Raw genomic sequence first — 25080 nt, forward strand, 5'->3', positions numbered from 1 at the left:
AATAAATAACAAGAGCCATTGGAAACAATATTTTAAAGTGTTACAGTAAAGAAAATAAGATTGGCACGTTCCTTATTTGAAAAAGGTCAGGTTTGTTTTGCTTTGATTTTTTTTGAAAAAGCAAAGACCATTTGTGTTGTTTGCATGCACGGCTTTTAATCCAATGGCTTCCATTGGATTTAAAAAACAAAAATTCCTCTGCTGTATTTCTAATGTAAACAATGCAGCACTGTGCTGAAATATATGAACTTGGGAGAGACTGATTAAAAAAACGACCATGAACACATCTGAAATTGACTTTTTGCGTTTTCTAACCTGAAAAATATAGAAGTACACTTCACAGAGTATAGAAAGTAAATTAGATTATGAAAGTTCTTTTGGTTGTATGTATCTCCTCGTAAGATAGGCAAATTATTTTCTTTAAAAAAGGTTGTTACCATGACTGCTCTTTCTAAAGTTAATGGATGCAAATTATTATGCATATATTTACATTGTCATTAGGACAAGATTGATAAGCTAGAGAAAAGAGCAACAGTCACAGTATCCTTTTTAGCACTGAGGTTTCAGGTCTGTTAGAGATTTAAGCAACCTAATTTGGAAAGCCTGAAAAAGTGAGAAAATAACTACCAAAGGCCACTCACCTCTCTTAACCTCATCAAAGATTCAACACTATCTAGTTTGCAAATGGTATTAATCATTGTAAAAACTTTAGTTTGATATGAAATGTACATAATTACACAATCTCTGACGAGGGTATTACATTTACAAAGAAGGGAATTTGCTAAAGACTCAGCACCAGACACTCCAATGTGCTACTTCATACATCCACAAAAGCAAAGGAAAGCAAACTCTGCCTTTGAAACTGAAGCAAGAAACTTGATAACAACCATCATGTTAGAATTTCTTACATAATTCACTTTCCCCTCTTCAGAATACTCTTCATTTATCTGCAAAAGTGGCATAACTTCCTTCTCCCATCTCTATCCCTGGCAAGCCCTTTCTACAGAGCAGACCTTACCTGGGACATCTTAAATCTTCAGGATATTAGTTCGGGAGAGTCAGTGCAAGGAGGCAAAAAGGTATTTATGAAAAGCAAACTGCTTAGGGAGTACACTGTGACCTCTAGTTGCACAGCAAGAGCAAGCAATAAGCCTGAGCTAGGATCTCAGCCAGCCAGTCCAGACTCCTCCCCTCACTAAGTTCACACAGCACCGCCAAATGAAAGATAGGAGAGCTACGGAGAATTTAGTCAAGAGGGGAGTGGAACTATTTCTGAAGTGGGAGCAAGGAGGATGCCATCTATGGTGGAGAGGTAGGTGGATACTGCCTCTGGGGAAGGAGACAAGAGGAGGGAACAGAAGGGCAAGGGACATAAATTGGCAGGAGAGAGAAAAAGGAAGGATAATGCTGGAGGAATGAAAACTGAAGTGACACTGAAGGAGGCAAGGTGAGAAAACCTCACTCTAGAGGAAAGGAAGAAAAGATGATAAGGCTGCAATTAGCCTTTTCTGGGCTAAAGGAAAGAGGGAAGCAGGATTGCTATGGGACAGGCCAAGGGGCGTGATCTGAAGACCTGTCCCAGCACCAGATGGAACAGTGCAAATAGTTTGTCAGATGCTTCTGATGCCCACCCCCCATGCAGTTAGCTCTAGCACATGGGGAAGATGCAAAGGTTGAACCCTAAGCTTACTCACAGTTTTCAAACCCGGGTATCTAAATGTAGCCTGTGGAATCCACATTTAGGTGCCTCAAATTGATTTTCAAAGCTGCTGTACATCTATAGTTTCCATTAGCTTCCACACTCAGCACGTATGAAAATCAGGCCAATTTTATGTAGTGTCTTAAATATGGATCTAAATGGTTGAATTTAGGTACTCGGGGTGGAAAACTGCAGCTATCATTTAAATACAGCTGCAGTCCAAGCATGTTATTAACCAGGTTTGTATTGCTTCTATAGGTAGAAAAATATTTATCATATTTACCTGTGTGTTGCTTAAATATTTTAACAAATGACAGTGTCCCATACAAACACCCTGTGAGAATTTCTGCTCTGAAATATTTATTCTAAACAGATAAAACAGATAAAAAGTGGAGGAAATATACTGAATTGACAGATAGGGAAATTGAGTTACAAACCAAATATGTGCTCATTTGCATATTAGTAGAGAAGAAACATTGTTGCTGCTGTTTTATGCATTTCCTTAAACTTCTTTGTGTGTGTAGCTTAGCTCAAATCAATGGGACTGCATGGATTCTTCAAGTGTACACCATATCTTACAGAATAAATACCTTTTGGCTTCTCATTCCCTACATCAGGGTTGAGCAAAGTGGGAGGCGGGCCCCTTTGGTGTGCATGAAATTTGTATAGGGAGCACAGCATTTGTTCTCAGGCTCATCCATCTCATTTAAAACATTGAAATCTGTTACTGTTTTTATGTATGTGTTTTCACATTTATATACTGATTAATAAAATTTTCACATTCAACATACTTATCTTCAGACATGTGCCAAAAGGGTATTTTTGTTTGTTTGTTTTTTTTGTTTTAGTTTTTGTTTTCATATGAACAAAAGCAAAATTCCCATTGGTCTGGATTACATTAGACAGGCTGGAGGGGCCCTGCTAATTGCAAGGACAAAAAGAGTAAAAAGTTTGCTCACCCCTCTTCTGTATCTCTTTCTCCCATTCACTTCATTTATGCCTTTTTACCTCTTCCTTTACAGGTAATTGAGATGAGTTTGTTAACGTAGTCCTCTTCACCTTGCACACACTCGTCCCCAAACGTACACAAGGTTCACATGACACAAACTCTCAACCACAGCTCGTGAGCCCAAAATTTCTACCACAGCCTGACTTCACCTAATCTCACACTGAAGTTCACGAGTTTTCCAAAGTTATGTCCACACTAAAGCACAAATTTGAATCTAAGGCACTTAACTTGATTTTAAATTGTGACTGTTCACACATCAAATACCATTATTTCAAATTTAGGGGGCATTAGAGCCGATATTCTTACTCTGACAACCCAAGTGGGATTAACAGGAGGTTTGAATGTAAGCACTCAGGTTAATGGTAGTGTGGAAACAGCTTCAATATAAATTAGTTTTATTCGCCTTCGGAGGAGTCCTACAGGTATCCCACAATTCCCCACATTTGTCCGTTCTGGCTAGTTGCATCTCCAATACTCTCCAAGTGCACAGGAAGTAAAGTAACAGAAATCCCGCAAATTCAAGATTTCAGGGGCAGGTTGTCACTGGGTTGGTCTCCCCACCCCCACAGCAAAGATTGCATAGGCTGGCTGTGGCGAGGGTGAGGGAGGGAGTCTCCTTCTGAAAAAATAGCCATTTGTTTTCCACAAGAGAGAAATAAGGAGAATGCAATGTAGTAATATGAATTCACAAACCCATAGCTACTTGCGGGGCATTTTTTTCCCCCAGACTGCACCAACCAAAAAACCCAGAATGCTACAGGGCTGAGAAAACTGTGACATAGATTCTCACAATGCACTGCTGCAACACTTGCTCTTTGGCAATTTAGTGTGGCAGTACCAAGTTAACACTGTGGGAAGGTGAGGATACTCAAATTCAAAAAATGTATATAATCCAGCATTATACATTTTATCTTGTAGTGTAGCTATAGTCCCAGACTCTTCACTGTCCCTGAATTTCAAAAGCCCCCAAAATTCCTATCCCACTATCCTCTTCAGCTCACAATCCTGAAATTTTACCAATATTGCTCACATCTCCCAGCACAAATATTCACAAATATATCACCAAGTTTCCTCTGATTTGCCACCGAGGGTAGGAATATGTTTCCAAGCCAAATTCCAGCATCTTCCCCTGCTACCCAAATTCCTGATCTCATTCCGGATCCCTACACAGTGGAGCTAAATTCTGCTCTTACTACTCAGCTAGCTATTTTAACTAGGTAATGCCACTAAATTCAAGAATTGCTCGGGACTGGCCAGGGTGTGGCTCCCAGTGGAATCCCACCTTGCCTGCCATTGTTCTGTCAATCGGGAGTAAACCCCCGGTGGCCGGCTTACTTGTGTAACGCCCCCCGGCTGCCCAGTGAAAGGTGGGCTGCGCAGCTCCCCGTTCCTCGCTTCGCTTTGTCCCAACTCAGTTTCCCAGCCCAGTAAACAGGCGCCGCCTGGCGTTGCCCTGTCCCAGCTCAGCCTGCACGCGCCGCGGGCAAGGCACTTGGGCCAGCGCCTCTCCAGCCCTCGCCGGTTTAGACCCCCCACAGCGCACGGGGCCGGCGTTGCAAACGCTGACACCGACGCGGGGGGGCTGTTGAGGGCTCTGGGAAACCCAAGCAGTGGGCAGAGCGTCCAGCCGGGCCGGGGTGACAAATGCTGCTCGCGGTAGCTCCGCGCAGCTCCGCCGGCCGGGCAGGGGAGTGCCGCGGCCAGCACCTGACCCCCAACTCCACTGCTGCAGAAAGACCCCCACCCCCCACCCCAGCGGGCAGCAGCGAAGCGAGGGGGGATGGGACGCTGGGCCCCCTTCCCCTGCGGACTGCAAGCGGGGAACGACCCGGCTGCCAGGGGGCGGCAGCCGCGCCCCACTTCCTATCTGGAAGGACCCCGCCCGTGGGGCAGCTAGGCCGAGTGAGTCCTCCGCCGGGCAGGAAACTGGGCTGCTAGGGGATGTTTTTGGCGGCGCCCGCGGCTGCTCCGGACGCCTGGGCTTGCCCCTCCCGCCCCCACGAGCTGCTGCTTAGCCGCGGGGAAAGAGACCCCGGCCCGCGCTGCCCAGGGAAGTGGGCGCGGGGGAGGGCACGGGTTTACCTGCTGCCGGCACGTCCCGGCTGCGCTCAGCTCGCGGCTCCGCGCCCTGGGTAATCCGGCATGTCTGAGGCGGGCAGGCGAAAGTTGCGGCGGGGGTGGGGCGGGCCGTGCAGTGCCGTGCAGGGCAAAGCGGGGCTGGGCGCAGGCACTCACACGCGCTGCCCCCTGGGGGCTGAGAGCTACCACCGCCCTCCAGCCCCACAGGACCAGCGCGGGGACGGGCGGGGCTCGCGCTCCCTCAGCCGCCCGGCTCCGCCTGACCGCGCGCCCGGGGGGGGCCTCACCGGTAGGGCGCTGGGAGCCCGCAGGCGGCGTGGCTGGTACTGAGGCACCTCCCGAGCGCCGGGGGTCGGAGGTAGCCGCCCTCCCTGGGAGGTGGGTCCGCCTGGGTGTGCACCCCGCCCCCCCCAGCGCTGCCCCCAGTTCTGGTTTGGAGTTACTGGCCCGGTAGGTCTGTGGCGGAGCAGGAATCCCGCGTGCCTGTGTTGAAAGCGACCTGGTCTGCAGGGGCAGCCCCCTCGAGCAAGCGGGCCCTCCCGCAGGGGGTTTGGCTGAGGGGCAATTCCTGTACCAGCGGGGGGCGGGGGTACCAGAGATTGCGGTGACACTAAAACCATCTTCTCACCATTGTCATCAGTGGGGTCTCCCCTGAGGCACCGGGAGAAGCAAGTGGGGTGCTGCGCTGCCCTTCCCTTCCCAAGTGGGAGGGCAGCCCATGGCCCTTCTGTTGGTGATCTGGAGCCAGCTGCAACCCTCTGGACTCCCAGCTCCTGGGCACCACACAAGCAAAGTCCCCAAAACTACAATAGAAGGAGCCCTGGGGGAAGCCCTGTATTCAGTTAGTAAGGACAGTGCACTGGCTCAAACATCAGAAGTTAGATCCTAGCAATGGCATAACCTGTATCTTAACCTTTCCTTCCCTGGTTGCCACAGAGTTACATTTTATCACTCTCCGCTTTGGAGAAGGTGCCACTCAGCAACTTTCTGTCTGTGTTATCAAAGTCCTGGGGCATTTAATTTCCTTGTTATGGTTCCTATAAACAATTTATCAGCATTCCTAGGTACCACAGCCCAGCTGTCCACTTGCACTGACTCTGGTTCCTTGGTACGAATTACCCATCCACAGAATGCACTGGCCACATGTTAGTTCTTCACTGGTCTCTCTGTATCCCATTTCTCTGCCTGTCCAACATGGGTTGCTTTTTCCTCTTCAGCTCTCCCCACCATGGAAAGGCAAGCACTGGCACAGGTCTCACAGGCTGAGGCACTGGGGACAGAATGCAGTAGCTGCCATGGACATGGAAGGCACATTTTTCAAAGGGCAACATGAGAGATATGAGTATATTAGGGGGATAAGGCTAAAGCTAACCCAATATCCCCCACTGCATCGACCACCTCCTTTTCATTGCACTCTTCATGCACTGTTCCAACACTGTCACATCCCTTATCATTGATCCTTCCAGCTCCTCTAACATTACTCTACCTCCTTTATCAAAAAGGGTGTAAGCAAGAAATTTACATCTTGGCAAAGAAGCAGCTTGAGATTTCCATCTCCCCAGATTTTCTGTCTCCTGAATCTCAACTGGTGAGATTCCCAAAGAACAGGAAACATATAACAATGGGAAACAAATGCCCTCCTTTTATCTCTACCTATGAACATAAGAACATAAGAATGGCCACACTGGGTCAGACCAAAGGTCCATCCAGCCCAGCATCCCATCTGCCGACGGTGGCCAATGCCAGGTGCCCCAGAGAAGGAGAACAGAAGACAATGATCAAGTGATTTATCTCCTGCCATCCATCTCCTGCCCTTGTTATGAAGGCTAGGGCACCATACTTTATCCCTGGCTAATAGCCATTTATGGACCTAACCTGCAAAAATTTATCAAGCTCTTTTTTAAACCCTAATAGAGTCCTGGCCTTCACAGCCTCCTCGGGCAAGGAGTTCCACAGGTTGACTGTGCGCTGTGTGAAGAAAAATTTCCTTTTATTAGTTTTGAACCTACTACCCATCAATTTCATTTGGTGTCCCCTAGTTCTTATATTATGGGAAAAGGTAAATAATTTTTCTATATTCACTTTCTCCACACCATTCATGATTTTATATACCTCTATCATATCGCCCCTCAATCGCCTTTTTTCCAAACTGAAAAGTCCCAGTCTCTCTAGCCTCTCCCCATATGGGACCCTTTCCAAGCCCCTAATCATCTTAGTCGCCCTTTTCTGAACCTTTTCTAATGCCAATATATCTTTTTTGAGGTGAGGAGACCACATCTGCACTCAGTACTCGAGATGTGGGCGTACCATAGTTTTATATAGGGGAAGTATGATATCTTTTGTCTTATTATCGATCCCTTTTTTAATAATTCCTAACATCCTATTTGCCTTACTAACTGCTGCTGCACACTGCATGGATGTCTTCAGAGGACTATCCACTATAACTCCAAGATCCCTTTCCTGATCTGTCGTAGCTAAATTTGACCCCATCATGTAGTACGTGTAATTTGGGTTATTTTTTCCAACATGCATTACCTTACACTTACCCACATTAAATTTCATTTGCCATTTTGCTGCCCAATCACTGTTTGCTGAGATCTTTTTGTAGTTCTTCACAATCCCTTTTGCTTTTGACTGTCCTGAACAACTTGGTGTCATCTGCAAACTTTGCCACCTCACTGCTTACCTCATTTTCTAGATCATTGATGAACAAGTTGAACAGGATCGGTCCCAGGACTGACCCCTGGGGAACACCACTAGTTACCCTCCTCCATTGTGAAAATTTACCATTTATTCCCACCCTTTGTTTTCTGTCTTTTAACCAATTCCCGATCCATGAAAGGACCTTTCCTCCTATCCCATGACCACCTAATTTACATAAAAGCCTTTGGTGTGGGACCGTGTCAAAGGCCTTCTGGAAATCTAGGTATATTATGTCCACTGGGTACCCCTTGTCCGCATGTTTATTAACCCCTTCAAAGAATTCTAGTAGATTAGTTAGACACGACTTCCCTCTGCAGAAACCATGCTGACTTTTGCCCAACAATTCGTGCTCTTCTATGTGCCTTGCAATTTTACTCTTTACTAGTGTTTCTACTAATTTGCCTGGTACTGATGTTAAACTTATCGGTCTATAATTGCCAGGATCTCCTCTAGAGCCTTTTTTAAATATTGGTGTTATATTGGCCGTCTTCCAGTCATTTGGTACCAAAGTGGATTTAAAGGATAGGTTACAAACCACTGTTAATAACTCCGCAATTTCACATTTGAGTTCTTTCAGAACCCTTGGGTGAATGCCGTCCGGTCCTGGAGACTTGTTACTATTCAGCTTATCAATTAATTCCAAAACCTCCTCTAATGTCACTTCAATCTGAGTGAGTTCCTCAGATTTGTCACCTAAAAAGGCTGGCTCAGATTTAGGAACCTCTGTAACATCCTCAGCCGTGAAGACTGAAGCAAAGAAATCATTTAATCGCTCCGCAATGGCACTGTCTTCCCTGATCGCTCCTTTTATATCTTTATCATCCAAGGGCCCCACTGCTTTTTTAGCGGGCTTCCTGCTTCTAATGTATTTAAAAAACATTTTACTATCGTTTTTTGAATTTTTGGCTAGCTGTTCCTCAAACTCTTTTTTGGCTTTTCTCACTACATTATGACACTTAATTTGGGAGTGTTTATGTTCCTTTCTATTTTCCTCACTAGGATTTGACTTCCACTTTTTAAAAGCTGCCCTTTTCTCTCTCACTGCCTTTTTAACATGGCTGTTTAGCCATGGTGGTTCTTTGTTAGGTCTCTTACTGTGTTTTTTTATTTGGGGTATACATTTAAGTTGGGCCTCTAGTATGGTGTCTTTAAACAGTTTCCATGCAGCTTCCAGGGATTTTAGTTTAATTACTCTACCTTTTAGTTTCTGTTTAACTAGCTTCCTCATTTTAGTGTAATTCCCCTTTTTGAAATTAAATGCCAGAGTGTTTGACCGCTGCGGTGTTCTTCCCAACACAGGAATATTAAAAGTTATTATATTGTGGTCACTATTTCCAAGCGGTCCAGTAACAGTTACCTCTTGGACCAGATCCTGCGTTCCAGTCAAGACTAGATCGAGAATCGACTCTCCCCTTGTGGGTTCCTGTACTAGCTGCTCCAAGAAGCAGTCATTTAAGGCATCAAGAAATTTAATCTCTGAATCCCGTCCTGAGGTGACATGCACCCAATCAATATGGGGATAATTGAAATCTCCTATTATTACTGTGTTTTTTATTTTGATAGCCTCTCTAATCTCCCTTATCGTTTCAGCATCACTATCACTGTCCTGGTTAGGTGGTCGGTAATATATTCCTAATGCCATATTCATATTAGAGGAATGAATTGTTATCCATAATGATTCTATGGAACATTTTGATTCCTTTAGGATTTTTACTTCATTTGATTCTATATTATCCTTCACATATAGTACCACTCCGCCACCCGCACGACCTGTTCTGTCTTTCCGATATAATTTATATCCCGGTATGATAGTGTCCCACTGATTGTCCTCATTCCACCATGTTTCTGAGATGCCTATTATGTCAACTTCCTCCTTTGATATGAGGTACTCCAGTTCACCCATCTTATTAGACAGACTCCTAGCATTAGTGTAAAAGCATGTTAGAAAACTACCACTATTTATATGTCCGCCTTTCACAGATGCGTTGGATTTTTTTATGCACGATTTTTTCACATCTGATCTTGCCCATATATTATTTCCTATCTGACTAACTTCTAGGGAATCCCTATCTATGGAGCCTCGTGTAAGAGAAGTCTCCGTCCGATCCAGGTGCTCCCCCGCACCAATCGGCTTTCCCCCACCTCTTAGTTTAAAAACTGCTCTACGACCTTTTTAATGTTTAATGCCAGCAGTCTGGATCCACCTTGATTTAGGTGGAGCCCATCATTCCTGTACAGGCTTCCCCTACCCCAAAAGTGTCCCCAGTTCCTAATAAATCTAAACCCCTCTTCCCTACACCATCGTCTCATCCACGCATTGAGACTCTGAAGTTCTGCCTGTCTATCTGGCCCTGCGCGTGGAACTGGAAGCATTTCAGAGAATGCCACCAAAGATGTTCTGGATTTCAGTCTCTTTCCTAGTAACCTAAATTTGGCCTCCAGAACATCTCTTCTGCCCTTCCCTATGTCATTGGTACCAACATGTACCACGACGACCGGCGCCTCCCCAGCACTGCCCATAAGTCTGTCTAGATGCCTCGAGAGATCCGCAACCTTCGCACCAGGCAGGCAAGTCACCATACGGTTCTCCCGGTCATCACAAACCCAACTATCTATATTTCTAATGATCGAATCCCCCACTACTAAAACCTGCTTCTTCCTAACAGCTGGCGCTCCCTCCCCCGGAGAAGTATCCTCGGCACGAGAGGATACAACAGCACCCTCTGGAAGGAGGGTCCCAACTATGGGATGGTTTCCCTCTGCTCCCATTGACTGCTCTCCTTCCCTGAGCCTTTCATCCTCCGTAACAGCATCAGGACTGTCAGATTGGAGGTGGGACAGCCCTACTATGTCCCGGAAAGTCTCATCCACAAACACCTCTGCCTTCCTTAGCTCCTCCAGTTCAGCCACCCTGGCCTCCAAAGCACGCACTCGGTCTCTGAGGGCCAGGAGCTCCTTGCATCGAGCGCACACATACGCCACCCGCCCACAGGGTAGGTAGTCATACATACTGCACTCGACACAATAAACAGGATAGCCCCCACTCTGCTGCTGGGCTTCTGCCTCCATTTCCTACTCTAGTTATATATGAGGGTTAATTAAATGTTTCAGATAGAGGTTGTTATAAAGGATTTAGTTTAAGGGCAATAGAAGTCACTGACTCCCTCTAAACTCCCCTCTCAAAACTCCCTCCTGTTAGCACGCACCCTGGTCGCGAGCACCCGGTCGCAAAGCTCCCTGGTCGCTTACTAGCAGGGTTTAAGTGCTCGGCCTCCCTGATAGCTCCTCCCTCTGCCTACAGCTCAGCCAATCAGCACACGGTGTTTCAATTCAAACCTAATCAGCTTCCAACTGCCTGCCTGCCTGCCTGCCTGAGCACACGGCCTTTCAAACAAACAAACACACTCCAAACAAACAAACTCCAAACTCCAAACAAACAAACACACAAGCCCAAAACCTCCAAATATAAGCAGCCACTTACCCCAAGGTGCTTTAGTTTGCTCCTTCCTTCTCCTCCTCCAGGAGAGCCTCTCAAAACTCCCTCCTGTTAGCACGCACCCCGGTCGCAAAGCTATGGTAGCCGCAACACCTGAGGACAAAAAACACTTTTGGACTGACTGGGGATCCTATTGGAAAGCAATTCAGCCAGTAAAACTGCTAAAGCATGTGGTGCAAGACTTTTGCTTTGGATTCATTAAGCTTGGCTTTAGTTGTATTTTAATTTTTTGTAACCGGTTCTGACTTTTATGGCCCAGTACTTGTAATAAAATCTCTTTTCTCTGTAGTCAATACATTTGTTTATTGAAACAAAAAGCAGTCAAGTAGCACTTTAAAGACTAGCAAAATAGTTTATTAGGTGAGCTTTCGTGGGACAGACCCACTTCTTCAGACCATAGCCAGACAATGGTCTGAAGAAGTGGGTCTGTCCCACGAAAGCTCACCTAATAAACTATTTTGCTAGTCTTTAAAGTGCTACTTGACTGCTTTTTGTTTTGATAGTGTATAGACTAGCACGGCTTCCTCTCTGTTACTATTTGTTTATTGTTTTATCTAAACCAGCATGCTTGGATTGAAGGGGCTGGGAAAATCACTTTGGGATAGCAGGGTATGCACATATTTCCTAAATGAAGGCTTTTATGAGGCTTTTGTCCAGGAGAGGGCTGGGCAGTACAAGATGCACATTTCTGGGAAAAGTCTGGGACTGGGAATTTGCTGGTATTGCTCCACAGAGTAATTCAAGAATAGCTGAATATAAATACAGAATATTCAGCACCTATACAGTGTAGTTGGGAATGGTTTACATGGGGGAGGCTGTGTGAGAACAGACCAGCAGTGGTTGCTCTCACTGCAAAGCAGTGTACAAAGCACCCCACACTGGAGAATTGAGGGGACACAGCTGTTTATCAGTCCAGCATGTATCCTGGATAACATCAGAGGTGTGAAGTGACCCGTTCATCTCCATTACATCTCTTTAACTGAAGAAGTACTTCATATACATATGGTACTTCAAGGATCATAAGCAGTGTTAGTGAAGCTATGCTAATCAGAGAGAGAAGGTGGGTGAGGGCCATCTTCTGTCAGTGAGGAAGACAATCTTCAGAGCTACACCGATCTGAAGAGGAACTCTGTAGCTTGGAAACTTGCCTCTTCCACCAAGAGAAGATGACCCATTAAAAGATATTATCTCACCCACCTTGTCTCTCTAATATCCTATGACGCATGGCTACATCAACACTACAAATACGCCAGTGAAATATGTATCATAAAACAATTGAGAGGTGTGAACTGCTCCATTCATATCAATATGTGCTCTGATTCCTCACTTCCTCAGGCATTTAGTATCAGTTCACATATGAAGGTTAGTAAGAGGGGCTCAGACACTCATGAAGGGATGATCTCCACCCCCAGTCATCTCAATACACAGACTCACCCCCAGACAAGCAGAGAATGGGAGGACTGAACGCTCCATATAAGCCAATTGATCAATTGAATCAGCTAATTATAGAAGGCCTGCTGATGGGGGCAAAGGAGGCAATTGCGCTGACCCTCTTGACTGAAGCCACAAATCTGCCTGCCCAGAGAAGCCCCAGGTGCCCCTCCCCACCAGCCAGAGGAGACTCCCTGGCTGGCCACAGAGCATCCCACTTCCTATCCAGAGGTGTCTCAGGTCCACCACAGATGTGCCTTTCCTCCATTCCCCAGACCCAACGTGCTCTGGAGAAAAGTGTTTCTCCAAAGACACTTTTGATAGGCCCTATGCAGGTTCTGATCATCTGTGATGTGTCCATTAAATACATCTTTTGTTTATTTCTATCCCCCACCCCCAGGTCCCTATCATGCAAACTGTACAGAGTGTATGTGCCAAAATGAACTGCTAACTAGGGGCAGGTTTCACTTCTTTGGGGGTGATGAACCAGAGAGGGAAAGTCAGAATGTCTGGAAGAACAAAGAGCTCATGTGAGAAGGGCTGTGTATGAAGAGTCCCTGAATCAAATGACTTAACAGTTTGATGTCTGTTCCATTGCTGAGGGGAAAAAATTAAATTAGCCTACTTTCATTTTCCTGCTATTTAATCAATGCAAATTTCCTTGAGAGTACTTCTACAGTAAAATCAGAATCAACATGTGAATTTTAGAATACTGTAAAGTATCAGTCAAACCAGAAATGCTAGTTTCAGAACAAACTCAGAAAGCAGATAGAGAGAAAGGAACAGTTAAGTGACATACTCTTTACAAAATGTCAAGGGAAGAACATTAACTTATAGTACCGGGGTTCAACTCAAATTTGAAAACCACAGCATGTCATCTTTTGCTACTGGGTCGACAGCCTGCCTGAAAACTCTCTTATTTCAAGATAGCCCTAGTCTTGCTGCACAAATGCACTCCTGTTTGTCTTAGCAACTCAGCACAAGCTAATTTATAGCTACAAACTCTATCTAACTTTTTCAGCAGTCCTTTCCCAAAGAGGCAGTGGGTGCCTTAACACTAGCTGAAATGCAGAACTACTTAGGTCAGTTGGGGGATGGTTGGAGTGATGGTTTGAACCCTAGATCTGCGTAAAAGTAAGTTAGATGGACGAACATTTTGCTGTTTTAGGAAGGCTGTAGCTCAGGAGCCCCTAGATAAAAGGACGCCATATGTGTAACTGTAACACTGTACAGAATTTCAATGACACATCAAATTTTAAGACAATTTGAGTAAGCATGTGTAGAGATTGTGAACAGGGTGTGTACTGCTCAGGTGCGACCACGCTCATAATCTTTAGGCATACTGTGTGCTTCCATCATCTGTATGATTAAATGAAAGGGTTACTAATTTTGTGTGGGCATGGGGGACAGAAATCACTGCAATTTTACCTCAGAAATTATCTTAAAATCGTGTGTAATCACTTCCCTATAAGACTCTATTACCAACTGCCATAACTGACATTCTACGTTCAAAAATTCAAACCTGGTGCAGTCCTCAATCAGGTCCACCGTACCTGAGGGGACCGGCCCTTACCAAATATGGGCATCCTTCCATAACTCTCTGAATACTAATGAGGATGGCCTATATAAGGACACACCTCAGCAGCATTGGGAATCTTAGGATCTCTCGAAGGAAGTGTGTGTGTGTGACTAACGGGACCTGACCTGAGCTAAAATCACTTGCACTGTTGGCCTTTTGAGCTGCAGCTGCTACTAGACAGCACTTCTCTATAGGGGGAGCCTCGTCTGCTGCCGCACCATTCACCACCTGAGAGCCAGCATTCGAGGAGGAACTGCGGAGTCAGCAACCGCCATTTTGGCGTGCTCAACACCTCAGCGCATCCCCCCCCGCCCCCCGTGCTGACCATCTTCTCCTGGCCAGCGTCACCTTGACCTGCTGCCATCAATCGCTGCTTCCACAGAGGGCCTTGTTTGATGCGGCGCCCTGTGCCAGGCCTCTCAGCCACTTGCTGTACAATAAAGGCCTCGTGCCCTGCTTTTCAGGCTCTCTAGAAGCCGAAGACCATATCCTTTAAACTGTTATTGCTCATTATAATTGCTTGTTATCTTTGTCTATTATGATTGTTTACATAATATTAATGTAGGTAAACTAGTTAATCTTAATATAGGTATAGATAGATATAGAAAATAGTGTTTATATAATCTAATTATTATCTATGTCAAGATACCTACCTAGTGACAGGGAAACCCTGCACTACATTAACCAGCAGTGGCCTAGCAATCCACCGACTGGACAAATAGGCTCTGGCCCAGCGAGCCAGAAAGCCAAAACTCCCTCTGGCCCATATTGCCAGATAATACCCCAGCAGTGGCCTAGCAACCCACTGACTGGACAAATAGGCCCTGGCCAAACCAGCCACGAAAGCCTAAATACGGCTCAAACCAAGCTTTAGGGCACCTCAGCCCAGTATCTTAGAGGCTTTTAGCCTACATATTTCTGGTGGGTACAAGGTGGTCCAGCCAATCCTAACCAGATACATACTAACCAACCTTTCAGTTATTCCTGACAGCAGAGTACTGTGACCTGTGACAAACAAATTATCTACTATGTTACTGACAGTAAGTTAAAATAATGAGTTTCATATCTTGTATTTGTTCCTGTTGTTGCTGTGTGTTTATATTTTGGTGTTGTATGTGAAATAATAAACCGTTTTTGATTCGTTCCAATTAAACATTGTCCCCGCACTTCTCATTATATCTCAATCCCCTGGGCACAGGTACAAACTGAATCAGTGTTTGTCTGGACTTACCTGCACGTTATATCCAGGCTATCGGGCTGGGCCAAGGTTAGCCAAGCCTGCTCCCCTAGAATAGTACTCAAGACATTCAATTCAGCTACCAATTTACCATTTTTATATAACTGCCTTGACAGCATGCAGGTTTTAGAATAGTCTCTGTTTAAACAAAAAATAATGCTCAACACAAATGATAGCACAGCTGGTGCTCTGGCATAATATGCCTCTATTAAGCCACTGTTTGAAATGTAAGTGGAATAGATGGTATGTAAATAATGTTATGTAAATTCCCAGATACGTATTTCTATAATATTTTAGAAGTTCATAAAACAGCTTTGTACAATTTTAAAAGTATTTACTGTTGCAGCATTCACATATTTTTTAACCAAGGAATTTCTATTTTTCAAATAAAGGAATATTTTGCACCACACTAAGAATGTAAATACAGTGACTCTGTTAATATTTATGACTATGGGACTGTAGGCACTGGAAATGGATTTCAATGCAGAAAGTGTTATGCACATAGCCAGTTATTAACTGACAGACTTCCACAAAGAAAATTCTATCCACTGGTCATAGTGCTAGGAGTTGGATGGGGGATGTATGCAAAAGGAAGACTCCTAAGGGGATAGACAGTTATGCTCTCAATCACCTTCTGGAAATGAGATGGCACTTGAAAGGTTATCAGAACATTCCTAAGTAAGGAAACAGAAAAAGGAGAACGTAGTTTGGATGGGAGGTTCTTTCTTTATCTTAACTGGTCCCTAGTTTGTGCTCTTTAAATTTTAAAGCATCTGAACATTTGTTCTTCCAGTTGATAAGAAACTGCCTTGCTAATATGCCCATTTCATAACCCTAGAGACAGTACTCAAAATAGGGCATTCGTGTTCAAAGGATTAAATTCCATGAATCCCATCTTTTTCAAATAAAGCCCTGCAATTTATGCTGAAGGGTTTGTTTGTTTGTTTGTAAGGCAACTCCATCATATTTCAGGGTTTTTTAATGCTGAAAAAGCTGAAATTCATGTTGCTCATTATAACCAGAAAAAAAATTAGAGCTGTTAAATGCAGTTAACAAGCAATTAACTCAATTAATCATGATTAAATACTGTTAAAAATACCAATGACATTTCTTAAATATTTTGAATATTTTTCTACATCTTCAGATATATTGATTTCTGTTACAACACAGAATACAAAGTGTAGAATGGTACATAGCTCACTTTATTTATATTAAATGTATTTGTACTGTAAAATTGATAAAATCGCACGCAGCATACCCTGTGTGTATGACTTTGTTTTAACATGTATATATTTAATATAACAAGACGTATACGTCTGTCCCATTGGTGTTGGAAGGATTAAATAATATAAGAGCTACTTTCTAACAGACATCTTTGATCCTAAGATACCCATGGACCTTGTATCCCTATGTAGATACACCCTTTTTGAACCTATCTTTCCAGGACTTTGTGTATAACTGTCCAACATTGCATCTTATTGCCTCTATTCATAGCAGCGCTCTACTGGCTGTCTTTAAGGTAAACCTTGTGAAGTAGAACAAATGCTGGAATGTTTGCTGTGATTGTGAAAGGCAATACAGTAAAACCTTGAAATATAATAAAAGCTACTTAAAAGCACAAGCTACATAACAATCTGGAAGTGCTGCAAAATGCTTCCATAGTTCCTGAGATGAGTATAAGATCGTGCCCTTTAAAAGAATAAGTATTTTAAAATTAGTCTGCAACAATGTTTGAGGCTCTATGCATCCACAATAAAAAATCTTTCTAATTAATAGCTGACAATGAAATTAACCTATTCCGCTTCCACTCTAGTTGAAGTATTATGAAGTCATTTCAGGGTAACAGAACAAACCAACCCCTTTTTCTCTTATCCTTCCCTAGTCATGTTTAAGGAAATTAATTATACATAGAAAGGATAATACAGAAGTCAAGAGAAAACATCAAACAGTAATTTCTCTAAGTATGATAAAGTAAAATATGATCAGAGATATTGTGCATATCAAAACATGTACTACATATGTCAGGGAGCTAGACCCCATCAAACTGCTGCCTCTTCAGTTTGCACAAGCTATGCAGAATTAGATAAGGTTACTAACAGAATGGGAGATTTCTAAAGAAAAATGTTAGTGGTACAGGAAATTGTGTTAATAAGTCAACAGACAGGACTCTTCCTATTAACTCAGTATGAAACCAGTGCCAAAGCATAATGGTATGAAGCTATGCTGCCAAAAATACCACCTTTTGTATGATATAAGCTAAAAATCTGATAGATTTTGGTCATTATTTTCCACTGCACCTGCTGTAAAAAAGTTGTGAAATAGCAAATAATTCATAATATTCATATTATATTGAATTTCTTATGTTCATGATAAAACTGCAAAGCCCCCAAATTAGGTTTCAAAAATATTCACAGATTCTCTCATTTTTGAATGTGAAACATACTATTGGAAAAAATATCACCATCATGGTGTGCATAAATCATATGTTAGGCAACGACGTGGTCAGTAGTCTCAACCACATTGAGTGGATATAAAAGTTTCTGACTCTTAGGTAACTACTTAATCCTGTTTTGTTGGGTTTTGTTCGTATTTCATTTTTCCTTTTTGAAAATTCACAGACTATTTACTCATGCGGTATGGGTAAGTTATGGCACAGTTCCCTCACCACTAATGGCACCTTCTCCTGCCCTTTTTGGTGCTGCATCTAGGTCTGCCAGGTGCTGAACCCTCATCAGCAGTCTTCCTACCTGTCTTCTTCTCATAGGCTATGCCTACACTAGAGAGCTTTTGTCAACAAGATCTGGGGTACATCCACATTCCCAAGACATTCTGTCGACAGTAAATTGACAGAATGCAGCACTTTTGTCAACAGCGTTCTGCTGTTCCTCCATGAGGCAGAAGGCCTCTGTCAACAGAGGTCCATTGACAGAAAGTCAGTCTGGACATTCCAAGGGGCACTCTGACAAGCAATATCTCTCAGTGGTTTGAGCATTAGTCTTGCAAATCGAGTTATGAGTTCAATCCTTGAGAAGGTCATGTAGGGATCTGGTGTAAGTAGATATATAAAAAAAAAATCTGTCAGGGAGGGTGGTTGGCAGTGCCGAGAGGGCAGGGGACCCTCTCAATGACCTTTCAAGGTGCCTTCTATCTCTGAGATATGTGTATTTCCATGAATCAGTGACTGATGGAGGAAATTCAACCCAGGAGTCCTGATTCCTCTTTAACTGCTGATAGGGGAACCCTGCCCTACCCTCAATTTTAGCCCAGTGAATGCTGTAACATGCACACAGGACCTGTACTATCTTAGCCCTTTCTGCTGTTTTCCTGAGTTGAGTCTGTGCTCACAAAAGCTCATGCTCAAAACTTTTCTGTTAGTCTATAAGGTGCCACAGGACCCTTTGTTGCTGTTACAGATCCAGACTAACACGGCTACCCCTCCGATACTTCCTACACAACTGATTCTCACCCTCTCTGGGTTCACCAGTCCCCCTACTCCTTCCTCTCAGCAAGTAACTGAAATCCCCCTTCTGTATTCAGTGTCTGGTCTTTAGACAGGCCTCTCATTGTCCTACCCAGCTGACCTTGCTTCTCCTTGGTACCCAGCTTGTAGCCTACATCTCCGTCCTACTTGCTGCTTAATTGGTTAATTGCTGCCTGGCCTAATTAATGCCCTTGTGAGGCCTATGTGAGGAATACACCCCATTTCAGGAACTCTACATAAAAGAAACCTTTGTGTGAACCTTAATTCACCTGTCTGCTTCTAAGCAGAAAAAAAAATCCACATAAGCATGTGCATAATTTTATTGACATTAAATGTATTTAAGCACATCTTTAAAATAAAGCACTTGCTTAAATACCATGCTGAACAGAGATTGGCTCCATCATGTGTTTTAATGATTTGCTGAATTCACACCATTCTATGCGCACTTTCATTCAGGATGTTCTAATCAAATGGGTAACCAGTCATTATGACAAATGCCAAAGTACCCAAGAAAGGAATTTTTTAAATATCAAAATTGGTTTTACGCTTTCAAAATTATATCCTTGAAACTACAAAGATAAGTCTATTGAAAGCAGTCTTACCTTCTTATGAGGACACAGCTAATCAGCTGTAGGCTATCCTGCTGCTAAGTCAGGCAACAAGCCACTCATGGCTTTAGCAGATGTTCTCCTTTTTATGCCAATGGAAACGCCTACTGATTATTTCTGCTTTTATGATACAACATACAAAACCTCTTTGATTATGAATAAAATGTTTAACCATTCAATAGTGCTGGAATTGTCCTTATAAACAAAAATATAATAGCTTGAGTCATTTACTGCAAGATACTGATACTCGTGTTGGGCAAATTAATCTGTGATTTAATCTGTTAAAATGGGGATGAATCTAAACTCATGGCCTCAAAGAAAATAAGACTTTCAGTGGAGTTTCTTGATAAAGATAGACTTAATTGAAACAGCGAAAGTAAAGGGTCTGTCATACTCTCAATCCTAATGGGTTCATAATGAATGGATATTTTTTATCCAAGTCACTATCAAGTTCTGCCATCATCACAGATTATGTTACTCCATCAAAGGAAGGTGAGATCATGGATAAATAGTCTTCTACCATCCAAGAATCTAAATATTCATTAGTGGCCAACCAAGGCACATCATTAACTAAGTTTCATGATACCTGCCAAGAAATGCCATTTTCCATATGGAAATATCAGGTTAAGTGATTTGCCTAAAGTAATGAGTCAGTGACCAAGGGAGGAAATTCAGCTCAGGAGTCCTGATTCCCATTCCCCTGCACTAGCCCCTAAACTATACTCTCTTCTTTGCCATCTTATGTTTATGAAATTGGATAACACACACCATATGTTAGGAAAACTTAGATTTTACTCCTGTTCTACTTCCTTTAAAATACACTGTTAAAAATTTGTGAAAAACTGTGAATGCTGTTTTACTAGTTTTACTGAGGCATACAAACATTCAATCCTATCTCTAACTTTTTGCTGTTGTTGTCTTCCTCCTGAGCACCTTTCAAGCACCTTTCAAGTTTTAATGTGTTTTTCTTCCCCCATATTTTGCTGAGGTACATAAGGGTCATTATCTCTGTTTTACAGATGGAGAACTGAGGTATAGAGAGACTAAGGCTAAGCCTACACTAGTGATCTCTCAACAGAAGTCACTGTTGGAAGATATCTTCTGACAAAACTTCTGTCGACATCGCATCCAGACCACAAAGTGGATCTCTTGTTGAGGGACAGCATAGCTAGTGCAGGACTCACATGCTTGCTGAGAGAGACTTTGCACTTTCCAGCTACCCATGGTGCCTGAGCAGCTCCTGGGGGGTTTGTGGGGGCAGCCCACACAGGTGATTCAGTTTCTGCTGCACCTCATCCTAGCAACCCTTTTCCTTCTCTGTGGGGACAAGCTCAGCATTGGCTTTGAGGAGCATGCTGTGGCTGCCATATGGGCCCACCTGTGCTCACCCTCTCGGGTGCTTGGGTGAGTTGGGGCGGGGTACAGCACCAGTTCTGACTGGTAGGACCGGCTTATCGGGGGCACTGAGATGACCAGCAGTGGCTACAGACCTTCCGAATGTGGAACGACACCTTCCTGTAGCTCTACACCTGGCTCGCCCCACCCGCCAATGACAGGACACCCGGGTGCAGTCTGCCCTCCCCCTGGAGAAGTGCGTCTCCAACGCCCTATGGAAGCATGCCACCCCCAACAGCTACTGTTCCATTAGGAACAAGTTTGGTGTGGGGAAGTCCACCATCGGGGCTGTCTTCATGCAGGTTTGGCAGTCTCGGGCTGCAGCCTGTGCACAGGGAGGGACAGTGTCCTGCCCAAGGAGGACCCTCAGCGAGTGGGGTTTGGAGTTCAAGGGGGATATGCCGCTTCCCCAGGGGACTGTGCCAACCCACCCCTGAATAGCCCTGCTGCTGGGGAGTGGGAGCAGCCTCACAGACAGAGCTCCTAGAGAGCTCAGGGTGGAAGGAGGATGGGAAGGGGCCCATGAGCAACCTCCTCCAGTCCCTGACGTGTGTTTGGTCCCTTCCCTTTGCAGGTCGTGCTAGCCATCAACAGTATCCTGCTGCAGAGGGTCATCCATCTCACAGATGTGGATACGGTCATGGCCAGATTCACTGCCCTGTGCTTCCCCAACTGCTTTGGAGCAATCAGTGCAACTCACATCCCCATCCATGCACCAGATCACAGTGTTGCCAGGTTCATCAACAGACAAGGATATTATTCCATAGTGCTGCAGGCCCTGATCAACCACTGGGAACAGTTCCTTGACAGCTACGTCGGGTGGGTGTGCTGGGCACACAAAATGCGGGTCTTCTGCAACTCCAGCCTGTGCTGGAGGATGGAGGTGGGCACGTACATCCCCTGCTGGGAGCAGGTGATCGGGGACATGAACATGACACTCTGCATTGTGGGGGATGATGCCTACCCTCTCATGCCCTGGCTAATGAAGCCCTATACCGTGCAGCTGGACCTGAGCCAGGACGTCTTTAATACTCGACTCAGCTGGGCGGGCATGCATGCAGGCTGAGTGTGACTCCTCACTTGTCTGGATATGGGGACCACAACATCCCGCAAGTTGTGGTGGCATACTGTGGCTTACCTCCCAGGGTAGTGGGGGCGGAAATTGGCCATGGCTGGGAGCAGCCAGGTGCAGTTACAATCCACCAGGCCCATCAGGATGGGCTGTGTACCTGTGAGGCTCTGAGGGAGAACTTCACCCATGGCGCCCAGTAACCCTCCCCAGGGCACACCCAGTGGTGGGGGTCTTGGGCCTGCAGCCCTACTCCACCCACACCACAACCCCTTCATTCACCTCCTCACCACTCCCTGACCCCTCCCCAAGAAAGAGGGACGTAGGGGTGATGAACCAATAACTGTTTTACTTGAACACAGAAAATATGTGCAAAATAAACATGAAAAAAACTATGTACAATGTGCTAGAACAGTTAACTATATATAGTGGGGGGGCAGGATCTTGGGACAGAGGGTGGGAGAACATGCCCCAAGAAATCGGTGGGGCAGCTGCAAACCCATGGGGGAGCAGGACCCCAAGTGGCATCAGTCTTGGGATCCTCTCCCACCACGGGTTCAGAGTCCCCATTGGGGCCAGTTTGGGGCTGGGAACACAGGGACGTATGGAGGTGGTGGAGCTGCAGTGGGGTTGGGCTCATCAGGGGAAGCAGGGTGGACCTGGGTAGCAGGGGGTCATGATGGGAGCAGCCATGACCATCATCCACTGCAGCAGGTCCACCAAGCTTTTCGAAATGCGGGGAGCAAGGGAGTGGGGAGCAGTGACATTGGGAGGAGTGGGGGTGGCAGCGGTGGGTGGCTGGGCCAACTAGTCTCACCAGACACTGGTGACGGTATCTAAGTGGGGCATCAGTTGGTCCAGGCCTGGGTCCACCATTCCCAGTCTTCCCACAGCCACTGCTCCAGGAGATCCATGAGCCTCCAGAGGGTGGCTGTGTGGGCTCTATGGAGGTCATCATTCCTCTGACGACGGCTCCTCTGGCCATGCGCCTGCCCTCACAGTGGCAGGGTGCCAGCTTATGCTGGTATTGGTCCTGGGCTGTCTTGTTCCAGTGCCACGATGGGGCTGGCTGGCCCTGGCAGGGAGGTGGGGCTGACCCAGCCCTCAGGTGGTGTGGTTGTAAGGAAGACAAGGAGGAGGGATGTTGAGTCTTTTATGCCCCTAAGGCCCCATCCCCCTACACACCATGAGTAGCAACCATCAGTCCACAGGCCAATGGGCAGAGATGTCCTGGGAGCACAGGCCTGCATACCCTGCACAGCAGACCCTGCTGCACAGTGAGTCCGCAGTATCTGGGGGACCAGGCTGACTGTTGCTAGCAGGCTTGCAGCTGGGCTAGTGGCCAAGGGGGTTGCCTGACCTCAGAGGGGTCCCTGCATGGGTGGCAGGTGAGCTGGGCACAGCCCGGCCCTCCACAGGGCCCCCACAAATGCACGCGGCTTGCAGCACTGTCCGTGGGAGCGGGTGTTGAATGTCGCTTGCCTGCATGCTGAGACCCTCACTGCTCAATGGTGTGTCTGAGATCAGACCATCTCCTGTGTGGATGGCCATCTTCTAGCCAGGGCCTGGGGCTTGTCTGGCCTCCTGTGAGGCAGGCAGCAGGCTGACTCCCATGCCCAGGGGCTGCCTGCTGGGTCTGGGTGGGACACACTGCCTGACATATGGTTGCACATGCTGGAATGTGTGACTTGCTGGGTACTTAGCAGAGGGTCCCTTGAACAGATCTGAGGAAGCCTTGGAGGTGGCCTGGCTCAAGAGGCCCAAGTCCAGGATGATCACGAGGGTTCTCTCACCGGACTCAGACCCCGTGTCTGCCTCTGGCTGGGCCCCAGGGTGCTCCTCCTCTTTCTTGGCTCTGGTGGCAGGGGCAGGAGGTGGGGATCCTCGGCAGTGTCTACTGGTGTGGTTGGAGGGGAGGTGTCTTTGTCCATCAGGAGGAGGTGGAGCTTTGATTAATAGGGACAGGTGGTGCGTCCTGCCCCCTGACCTCTAGCCAGTGTCCTGAGCCCAGACATATGCCTGCTGGAACTCTTTAACTTTGGCTTGCACCCGCTCTATGGTGCAAGCTGGTAGCCCTGTGCCACCAGGGTAGTGGCCAGATGGGCGTATGTCAGGGCATTGTGCCTCTGGGTGGAGGGTTCCAACAAGATCTCCTTCTTGGTCCAGAGGCTGAGGAAGTCCATGACCTCAGGCCCAGTCCATGACAGGGGCTGGCTTTCTGTGTCCCAAGGAGACTCCTGGGACCCATCCAGCAGCTCCCTAGAGGGCCCTGGGGGATTGCGGTGTCGCTGGCTCGCTGGCTGGCTCACTAACTGGTTGGCTTGCCATCGCTCAGCTCAGCTGAAAGGGGTGGATGTTGACCGTGGAGCAGAGCAGCATACTGCTGGGCTGCTTGTCCACTCTCGGCTTCCTGCCACAGGGTTTGCAGAGCTCCCTGTGGCTTTAAGAATAGCCGGAGAAAGGGAGCATAGAGCTGTGATTGCTGTGGACAGGGTGTCTCCGAGGGGCAGCTGGCTGGTGCCATGGAGAACTTTTCTGTTGACAGAGGGGCCTCCAGAACATCCACACTTGCTTTCTGTTGACAGATTCTGTTGAGACGTGTTCTGCCTCCTGAAGGGACATCAGAAAGCCGTCGACAGAAGTGCTGCATTCTGTCGATTTACCGTCGACAGAATGCATTTGTAATGTGAAAACTGAGTTTTGTGGACAAAATTCAACTCTCTAGGGTTGATGTAGCCTACATGACTTGTTCAAAGTCTCACAGAAAGTCTCAGTCTGTTGTCAAGCAAGGACTGAGAATTCCTGTCTTGAGCTGCTATTGCCTAACCGCTGGATTATCCTTCCTTTCCTATTTGTTCTTGTCTATTAGGTCATAGTTTTCTGAATTTCAGGGGTGGTATTTCTTTTTATAAAACTTCATTCAAATCTTAATATCTTCTCTTCCTCCCTCCACCCACAATAAATGTCTTTGCAGGGAAAAGGGGAAAGAACATTCATCCATATTACTGAATTTTAAAATTACCAAAATACAAAACATACAGCAACCTTTATGTACACTACTCTTTAGAAAACAGCACAAGCTCTGATAGCTGGCCCTAAATCTAATGCAGGCTCCATAAGTGCAATGTAAAATCTACAGCTTTAGAACCTGTTCTAATTTCATCTTGATATTTATCTCATTTTGAAACCTAGATGACAAAATAAAGAATTTCCCCAAAAGTGTATATTTTAGCAAGATTATTAATCTTTCCTCACAGTCTGAAATACAATGCAGATAAAAACACAGACATCTTG

The 25080-nt window shown here is 45.6% G+C and overlaps 1 protein-coding gene across 1 annotated transcript in view; it reads right to left on the reverse strand.

The window, feature by feature from the left end:
* The window catches only part of SHANK2 (SH3 and multiple ankyrin repeat domains 2), a 721067-nt gene that overhangs the window by 690154 nt on the left and 5833 nt on the right, over positions 1-25080 (reverse strand). Inside the window, exon 3 of the mRNA XM_074997460.1 lies at positions 10972-11079. The gene's annotated coding sequence lies outside the window, so the exon portion shown is untranslated. The remainder of the gene's footprint in view (positions 1-10971; positions 11080-25080) is intronic.

This window comes from Carettochelys insculpta, chromosome 6, assembly GCF_033958435.1.
Source record: "Carettochelys insculpta isolate YL-2023 chromosome 6, ASM3395843v1, whole genome shotgun sequence".
Lineage (NCBI taxonomy): Eukaryota > Metazoa > Chordata > Testudines > Carettochelyidae > Carettochelys > Carettochelys insculpta.